The sequence below is a fragment of the Globicephala melas genome, chromosome 9 (genome assembly GCF_963455315.2).
Source record: "Globicephala melas chromosome 9, mGloMel1.2, whole genome shotgun sequence".
In the NCBI taxonomy this organism is placed as follows: domain Eukaryota; kingdom Metazoa; phylum Chordata; class Mammalia; order Artiodactyla; family Delphinidae; genus Globicephala; species Globicephala melas.
This window is the reverse complement of record NC_083322.1, coordinates 4,731,247-4,741,414: the sequence shown is the minus strand read 5'-3', so window position 1 is coordinate 4,741,414 and position 10,168 is coordinate 4,731,247. Positions and strand designations below refer to the sequence as shown.

Below are 10,168 nucleotides of genomic sequence, written 5' to 3'. Positions count from 1 at the left end.
AATAAATAAATATTAAAAAAAAAAAAAAAAAGGAAGGGAATCAAGTATTTATCTTGCCTTTACAAACACGAGGGGGAAATTCTTTTCTACAAGGATCATGGCTAATACATGCCAAAGGAATGAAAACATTAGAATGCTACCACTTAGTAACCCCTTATGAAACAATCATTCGAGGCAATGATTATAAATGTCTGCTAAAACTATCAGGTAAAGTTAATGGGGGAACTTTGTAACGGATGCATCAGATTGACAACATTTGAACTCACTGATCAATTTTAACATCACTGAAACTGGACAGTTAGACATTTGTGCCTCCTGAGTAAGAAGCAAAAGAAAGTTCACAGCACCACTTATAAAATATTCTTGGAAAAAAACCCAAACCTAATTCTCATGAAGCTTCTAGATTTTCCTGTGGATTTACAGAAAATAGGGGGAACACATAAAAGAACACCTTGAGGGTACAATCTGCCAAACGTAGAGCATGAAACTCTCTCCAGCAAATGGTCGCCTCAGTCACAACTACCTCGACTAGATCCTTGATTCACACAAACCCAAACGCAGTTTTGACGCGCTGTGGAAATAGGAGCCTGCCTAGATACTGGGTGATATTAAGGAATTATTAGCTATTTTGTTGAGGATAGTAATAGTTTTGTGATTACACTTAAATATATATATTTATATTAGAATCATACACTAAAGCACTTATAAGTGAAATGAAGTCTGAGAGTTGCTTTAAAATACTCCGGTAAAAAAGAAAAAAAACCCAAAACAAACAGAGGTGGGGAATAGATTAAAAAGAATGGCAGTATGTAGAGAATTGTTTGATGGATGTATGGGCTTATTATACTATTCCACTTCCGTGAATTTTTGAGAATTTCCATGATAGAGCTTTTTTCTTTTAATCCTGTTTCAGTTCCTCTATGAATTTCTGCTATAGAGCAGGGTTGTATAGTTCACTCCTTATCCTAAAGTATCTTTGGAGATAAAGTACTCCAAGCTTCTCAGCACAGTTTTCCAAAATAAAGATAAGCCATTGGTCCCAACACATGCCACACACAGCAGGAATTCTGCTAGGTCCAGCAAATTTGTGGAGCCCGGGACACTGGGGGTTAACAGCCCGTGCCCCGCAGCTGCGCGCTGAGCAGCCCCACAGCTGCCAGCAATTAGGCTAGCTGGCAGTCCCCTTAGGAAACTCCTGCTGCCTGATTAGGACTAATTGCTAGGCGGCATCTAAGTCCCCGATGGATAGAAATGGAAATCCATTAGGGAAAGGCCCGGCAGGGAGAGACTGCCTTCTGGTGAGTACACACGTACGAGGAGATGCAGGCGTATACACTGGGACTTACTGAACGCTCCAAATGCACCCCACCCTGCCAGCGCTACTGGGAAACTACACTGTGAGACACTCTCATGGTTCGCTTTTGACCCCAAAAGACAGTCTTCTTTTCATAGGGAAGTCCCACTATGTGCTCTTAACTTGTTATTTACCTCAAATATAACCTAGAACAACTTTTTAAAGCACTTGAGTATTCATTTGCTTTAAAATCAGGTTCATTACAAGTGATCCATTTATTAAAGAAAGTCAGACATCAACAACTCGTTGAAGTCTCCGTGCATATATGAAAGTAATAATTAACTGCATTTCTGTTAAAATAGTCTAAGATTCAGATTTTCCCAAAGTAGTACTGTATTGCTGTTCAATTTACATTTGAGATGATTTCAAATGCCATAACCACATTATAAAGAAATCTTTAAAGTTCCTAGAGGGGGGGCTTCCCTGGTGGCGCAGTGGTTAAGAATCCACCTGCCAATGCAAGGGACACAGGTTCAAGCCCTGGTCTGGGAAGATTCCACATGCCGCGGAGCAACTAAGCCTGTGCGCCACAGCTACTGAGCCTGCGAGCCACAACTACTGAGCCTGACTGCCACAACTACTGAAGCCCGCGTGCCTACAGCCTGTGCTCTGCAACAAGAGAAGCCACCCAATGAGAAGCCCACGCACCGCAAGGAAGAGTAGCCCCTGCTCACCACAACCAGAGAAAAGCCTGCGCACAGCAACAAACACCCAACGCAGCCAAAAATAAAAATAAATAAATAAATAAATTTATTTTAAGAAAAAGTTCCTAAAGGGCCTTTTTTTTTTTTTTTAAAAGATGAAGTGCTGCAGAAGGGCACAGAAAGAGCCCAGGGGAAATGACCTGGATTATACATTACAGTTATGTCTCTAAGGTTACTGGTTATCAAAACTCTTCTCGTTTAGGAGACTGGCAGGAGGGAATTCTTACCATTGCTATGTGTTGCTGAATCGGCATGAGGTCATGCAGGAACCTGAAAGTGAAAGATAAATTTCAGTGACTGGGCTCAGGAAGCCATCACGAGAATAGAACCTGTCAGTGACTGGCAAATTTACTTTTTTTTAAGTATTATTTTTTTTTCAGAGTGTTTTCATAAAATAGCCCAATTATAGAGTAAGGAGACTGGTTTTATAAACTGCAAAGGAAAACAAATCTCATTGTTTTATGCTTAGAACTCATACTTAGTCATTTGACCCAAAGGAAGACAAGTATCTAATTATATGGGCCAGTAAAGCTGGAAGAAGGGAAGGAGAGTGATTTGCCCAAGACAACACAATTTACTAATAGCAGAGCTGGTCCTAGAATCTGATTCTCTCAGTTTCTACTCCACTGCTTATCCTTTGCATTCTTCTGCTATTTTTTCCCTAAACTTGTCTCTTTATTCTTTATTTCCTTTGTTTTCCATTCCCTATTTATCTTTTATCTCAGCTGGACGCTTTTGATTTCTCCCCTCTACTTTGTCTTTTCTTTTCAATTATGTAAATTTCTGTAATCCAGAAATTGTTGATCTACCTGGAAATCTGGGTATGAGAAGGTGCTGACAAAGACATCAACAGATGTATCAGGTGTTACAGACTTTGCTACCTCAAAATTGCAGGACAGTTTTACTCTTTAGTAACTAAAAATCCCATTTTAGTAACTAGAACATCATTCAAACTCGATATATTTGATTATGTTGAAGTTTTGTGCAATTAACAAGGAAGAACTCAAATAAAAATCTAGATCCTAAAAGGTCTTGATCTTAAACTTTCACATTCTATTTCTACCTAACTTTAAGGGAAGTCCTCGTGCTTCAGGAGCTCTGGAAATCTCAGTTTGAAGTGGACAACTCTGAAATCCAGCTGGTATTTAAATTGCCCCCTTCTTAGGAGTACTTCACCTAGTAGAGCAGGACTTGCTGGCTACTTGTTACTCTGCTTTGATTCCATTGTCCTTATTTGAACTCTTGTCATTCTAAGAATCCCAAAATCTTCCTTAAAGCCATGGTTTCGTCTCACAGTGAATAGGACTCTAGACTTAAAAACATCCAACCCAGTGTATGAGGTTAAGTCATAGCAGTAGACTCAGGAATTAATGGGAAACAAAGGATTAGAAGAATTGCACTAGATTCCATATATATGTGTTAGCGTACGGTATTTTTTTTGTCTTTCTGACTTACTTCACTCTGTATGACAGACTCTAGGTCCATCCACCTCATTACAAATATCTCAATTTTGTTTCTTTTTATGGCTGAGTAATATTCCATTGTATATATGTGCCACATCTTCTTTATCCATTCATCCAATGATGGACACTTAGGTTGCTTCCATGTCCTGGCTATTGTAAATAGAGCTGCAATGAACATTTTGGTACATGAATCTTTTTGAATTATGGTTTTCTCAGGGTATATGCCCAGTAATGGGATTGCTGGGTCGTATGGTAGTTCTATTTTTAGTTTTTTAAGGAACCTCCATACTGTTCTCCTAAGGAAAAAAAAAAAAAGGTCATGAAGAACCTAGGGGTAAGACGGGAATAAAGACACAGACCTACTAGAGAATGGACTTGAGGATATGGGGAGGGGGAAGGGTAAGCTGTGACAAAGCGAGAGAGAGGCATGGACACATATACACTACCAAACGTAAAATAGATAGCTAGTGGGAAGCAGCTGCATAGCACAGGGAGATCAGCTCGGTGCTTTGTGACCACCTAGAGGGGTGGGATAGGGAGGGTGGGAGGGAGGGAGACGCAAGAGGGAAGAGATATGGGAACATATGTATATGTATAACTGATTCACTTTGTTATAAAACAGAAACTAACACACCATTGTAAAGCAATTATACTGCAATAAAGATGTTAAAAAAAAAAAAAAAAGAATCACACTAAAGTAACAAAGCAGAGAACTTGGGACCAAGCCCTGAGTGCTCTCAGATGAACACAAAGAGGATCTGACTCCATCCTAGTAAAGGCAACTTCAACACCAAAAAACGGAAATCCTGGCAAAACACTCATCCTTCACATTTGAGTAAAGCGGGATACCGTTTAAAAATTAAGTAATATCTTTCCACTGTTTAAACATTCTCACCCGGTATACTTTATTTTCTTTTTTAACAGCTTTATAGAAATATCATTCACTCATTTAAAGTATACAATTCAATGGGCTTTAGTGTATTCACAGGGTTGTGCAACCGTCATCACAATCAATTTTTCATTTTCATCAACCCAAAAAGGAAATTTCACACCCACTAGTAGTCACTTTCCATGTTCCCCCCACCTCCCACCCCTGGTCAATCACTAATCATTTTTGTTGTTGTTGTTTGGCCACGCCGCGTGGTTTGCGGGATCTTAGTTCCCCAACCAGGGATGAAACCCGGGCCCTGGCAGTGAAAGCGCAGAGTCCTGACCACTGGACCGCCAGGAAATTCCCCGGTCAATCACTAGTCTCTTTCTTATCTTTCTAGATTTGCCCATTCTGGATATTTCATGTAAGTGAAATTATACAATATGTGGCCTTTTGTGACTGGCTCTTTTCACTTAACATAATGTTCTCAAGGTTCCTCCAGTTTACAGTATGTATCAGTGCTATATAGGAAAAGTTCATTCCTTTTCATTGTCAAATAATATTACATTACGTGGATATACCACATTTTATTTATCCATTCATCAGCTGATGGACATTTGGGTTGTTTCCATTTTTTGGCTATTATGAATAATGCTGCCATAAACATCTGTGTACGGGTTTTTGTGTGGACGTATGTTTTTATTTCTCTCAGGTATATTCTTAGGATTAGAATTGCTGCATCCTATGGTAACTCTACATTTAACCTTTTGAAGAACTGCCAGAGTGTTTCCCACAGCAGACGCAACATTCTACATTGCCACCTGCAATGTATGTGGGTTCCATTTTCTCCACTACAGTTGTGATTATCTACTTTTTTTTTTTTTTTTTTTGCGATACACGGGCCTCTCACCGTGTGGCCTCTCCCACTGCGGAGCACAGGCTCCGGACGCGCAGGCTCAGCGGCCATGGCTCAGGGGCCCAGCCACTCCGCAGCATGTGGGATCCTCCCGGACCGGGGCACGAACCCGCGTCCCCTGCGTCGGCAGGCGGACTCTCAACCACTGCGCCACCAGGGAAGCCCCTGTGATTATCTACTTTTTGACAGGATGTGAAGTGCCATCTCACTGCGGTTTGACTGGCGTTTCCCTGACGGATAATGACACTGAGCACGTTTTCATGAGGTTATTAGCCATTTTTTGGAGAAAGGTCTATTCAGATCCTTTGCCCATTTTAATTTATTTTTATTTTCCAATTTGAAAGCAGTCACTGTTTATTAACTGACCAGATTACAAAAATAATCCTGGCAGATACTTTAGTTCATCCTTCTAATAAGCCTGTTGATCTGGTCTTCCCTGTTGCCAGCATCTCCACCTTCTACCAAATGGGCGGTCTTTTTCTTCATTCTGCTTCGTGGAGAAGACAATTTAAAGGACCACAGCAAGTTGTCTGCTTCTTTGAAATGTTTTCCAATGGTATAGATCTCATGAATCAGATCCTTCCTGCAGATGGTACCACACTTGCCGAGAGACGGAGCCACCAAGGCATCACCTATCAGGGCACTTCGCTTCTGTTGAGTTTGCCATAACCACGCTTGTAGGTCAGCTCACTTACTGACTTCAGGTTTGGGTGCCCCCCCGCGATGTACAGCTCCACAATTCTCAGCATGTTCATTAACATTCTGAGAATTCATAAAGATGCCATTGAGCTTCACAAAGGTGCCACTGAAGATCTGATGGAGGCTAAGAAGCTGCAACACTTTTCGAACGTTTGGGCTCACACCATTGACACCTCTGATCCTGATGACAAATGCCAACTTGGGTTCTGCAGGTACATAGAAGTTGCCGGCTTTTCTTGCCATCCTAGCCATTCGGATTTCTGTTCTGTACATCCGCCTGTATTCCTTGTAATAGTGATTAGCTTCTTCATAGATAAGCTTCCTCCTTGCCTTTCGAAGCATCTTTTGGGCAAACTTCTTTCTCAGGCACTTGATCTTAAGCTCTGCAAAATTCTTTTGCTCTTTCTTAAGGGTTTCTGGCACAGCAGGAACCTTCTTTTTCTTCTCTTCTGCACCCTCCATGGTTCCAGCTGGGAAAGAGCTGCCCATTTTTAAATTGGGTTATTCATGTTTTTTAAATTATTGAGTTATAAGAATTTTTTATACTGTCTGGATACAAGTCCTTCAGATACAGGATTTGCAAATATTTCTCCCATTTGGTGGGTTGTCCTTACGTTTTCTTGATGGTGTCTGTTAAAGCATAAAAAGTCTTAATTTTGATGAAGTCCAATTTATGTTTTTCTTTTGTTACTTGTGCTTTTGGTGTCGTACCTAAAAATTATTGCCTAATCCAAGGTCATGAAGGTAGTTGCAGGTTTGTTTTCTTTTGCGTCTTACGGCTTTAACTCTTACAATTAGGTTTATGATCCTTAAAGTTAATTTCTGTATATGGTGTGAGGAAGGAGTCTACTTTCATTCTCTTGCCGGTGGCAGTCCAGTTGTCCTAGCACCATATGTTGAAAGACTATTCTTTCTCCATTGAATTATCTTGGCACCCTGTCAGAATTCATTTGACCAAAAAGGTGAAGCACTGGCTTCTCAATTATATCTCATCATTCTATATGTCTAATTCTAAAAATTCGTTTGTTGATTTGCAGTATTAATTCCAAAGGTTTGACATGGTGGGAAAGTACGAAATTTCTCAGGATGGTGGCGTTGGAAGGTAATATTGCTTGGTGGCCAAGCTAAGATTTGTGAAGAATCAAACCAGTGTCCCGTTCTTTGCTCTGCATCAAAGTAAACTGTTGACAGGCAATGTTTTTACACAGGGTAATGGTTTCTTGGGCGGAGACTGAATAAGCTATTATGTTGTATTTCTGTAGGTATTTGGGTAGGCCTCATGTGGTTAGGAAGATTTTTTGGGTAAGGTTACGTGTGCCTCAGAACCAAGGAAACATGGAACAGCTGGGCCTCAGGAAGTCAAGGAGCCGTGACAGGGCTGTTCGTTGTACAAACTGCAGTTGGAAGGCCTTTTCTTTTTTTTTTTGGCCGCACCGCACAGTTTGTGGGATCTTAGTTCCCCAACCAGGGATCGAACCTGGGCCCTTGGCAGTGGAAGCGCAGAGTCCTAACCATTGGACCGCTGGGGAAGTCCCTCTGGTCTCCCTTTTGATTGGTTTATTTTTCATTACCTCGAAGCTTCTCAGTTTTTCTTCTTTTTCCTTTAAACAACGCCAATTTTGGACTTAAATGAATGATAAGTAAATTTCTGTCATGTTTGGATAGTTATACTTTTGTTTTTATTGCGGTATAAGTGACATATGACATTAGTTTCAGGTATACAACATAACGGTTTGATATTTGTATATACTGTGAGATGATCACCACAGTAAGTCTAGTTAATATCTGTCAACATAAACAGCTAAAAAAAATTTTTCTGTGATGAGAATTTGAGCTTTACTCTCTCAGCGATTTTCCAATCTCTAATGCAGTATTATCAACTACAGTCCCCACACAGCACATTGCCTCCTGTGACTTATTTATTTGGTACCTGGGTCTATGCCTTTCAACCCCCATTACCTATTCTGTCCGGCCCCCATTGCCATTTCTGGCAACCACCCATCGGTTCTCTGTTTCTTTGAGCTTGTTTGTGTGTGTGTGTTTTGTTTAGATTCCACATATAAGTGAGATCATAAAACATTTGTCTTTCTCTGTTTGACTTACTTCATTTAGCTTAATGCCCTCAGACTCCATCCGTGTTGTCACAAATAGCAAGATTTCATTATTTTTTAATGACTGAATAATATTTACATCACATGTTCTTTATCTATTCATCCATCAGTGGGAACTTAGATGTTTCCATATCTTGGCTATTAAAAATAACGTTGCAATGAACATGAGGGTGCATGTATCTTTTTGAGTTAGTGTTTTCAGTTTCTTTCGATAAATACTAAAAGTGGAATTGCTGGGTCATATGGTAGTTCTAGTTTCAGTTTTTTGAGGAACTTCCATACTGTTTTCCATAGTGGCTGCACCAATTTACGTTCCCACCAGCAGTGTAGGAGGATTCCCCCAGTACCTGTTATTTCTTGTCTTTTTGATGATAGCCATTCTAACAGGTGTGAGGTGATATTTTACTTTAGTTTTGATTTGCATTTCCCTGATGATTAGTGATGTTGGATGTTGAGCACCTTTTCATGTACCTGTTGGCCACCTGTATGGCCATCTTTGGAAAAATGTCTACTTAGGCCTTCTGTCCATTTTTTAATCAGATTGTTTGGAGCTTCTGTTTGTTTTTTGCTATTGAGTTGTATGAATTCTTTATACATTTTGGATATTAACACCTTATCAGATATATGACTTGCAAATATTTTCTCCCATTCAGCAGCCTGCCTTTTCATTTTGTTGAAGGTTTCCTTTCCTGTGCAGAAGCTCTTTAGTTTGAGGTAGTCCCACTTGTTTATTTTTGCTTTTATTGCCTTTGCTTTTGGTGTCAGATTAAAAAAATCATCACCAAGACTGATGTCAAGGAGCTGACTGCTTATGCTTTCTTCTAGGAATTCTATGGTCTCAGGTCTTACATTCAGATCCTTAATCTATTTTGAGTTAATTTTTGTGTATGGTAATTTTTGTATATGGTATAAGATACTGGTCCAGTTTCATTCTTTTGCATGTAGCTGGTCAGTTTTCCCAACACCATTTATTGAAGCGACTGTCCCTTACCCATTGTACATTCTTGACTTCTTTGTTGTAAGTTGATTGACCATACATGTGTGGGCTTATTTCTGGGCTCTCTATTCTGTTCCCTTGTTCTATGTGTCTGTTTTTATGCTAACCATACTGTTTTGATTACTATAGATTTGTAATACAGTTTCAAATCAGAGAGCATGATGCCTCCAGTGTTGTTCTTCTTTCTATTTGGGGCTATTTGGGGTCTTTTGTGGTTCCATACAATTTTAAGGATTGTTCTATTTCTGTGAAAAATGCCATTGGAATTTAAATTGGGATTGCATTGAATCTGTAGATTGCTTTGTGTAGTATGTTTTTGGTGTACAGGTCTTTCACCTCCTTGGTTAAATTTATGCCTATATATTTTATTCTTTTTGCTGCAATTTTATTTTATTTTTTTAAATTAATTAATTAATTAATTTATTTTTGGCTGTGTTGGGTCTTTGTTTCTGTGCGAGGGCTTTCTCTAGTTGTGGCAAGCAGGGGCCACTCTTCATTGCGGTGTGCGGGACTCTCACTATCGCAGCCTCTCTTGCTGTGGAGCACAGGCTCCAGACGCGCAGGCTCAGTAGTTGTGGCTCACGGGCCTAGTTGCTCTGCGGCAAGTGGGATCTTCCCAGACCAGGGCTCAAACCCGTATCCCCTGCATTGACAGGCAGATTCTCAACCACTGTGCCACCAGGGAAGCCCTGATGCAATTTTAAATGGGATTATTTTCTTACTTTCTCTTTCTGATAGTTTGTTGTCAGTGTATAGAAGATTTTTGTATCTTGATTTTGTATCCTGCAACTTTACTGAATTTACTAGTTCTAACAGGTTTTTTTAGTGGAATCTTTAGGGTTTTCTATATATAATATCATGTCATTTGCAAATAGTGACAGTTTTACTTCTTCCTTTCTGATACGGATTGCTTTTTATTTCCTTTTCTTGACCAGTTGCTCTGGCTAGGACTTCTAGCACTATGTCAAATAAAAGTGCCAAGAGTGGGTATCTTCTTGTTCCTGAAAGCTTTTCACCATTCAATTTGATGTTAGCTGTGGGCTTGTCATATAT

General features: G+C 39.9%; 1 pseudogene; it reads right to left on the bottom strand.

Annotated features, from left to right (window-relative positions):
* Positions 1-5,704: 5,704 nt before the first annotated feature.
* LOC115851880 (large ribosomal subunit protein uL30 pseudogene) lies at positions 5,705-6,469 on the bottom strand (annotated as a pseudogene).
* Positions 6,470-10,168: the final 3,699 nt, after the last annotated feature.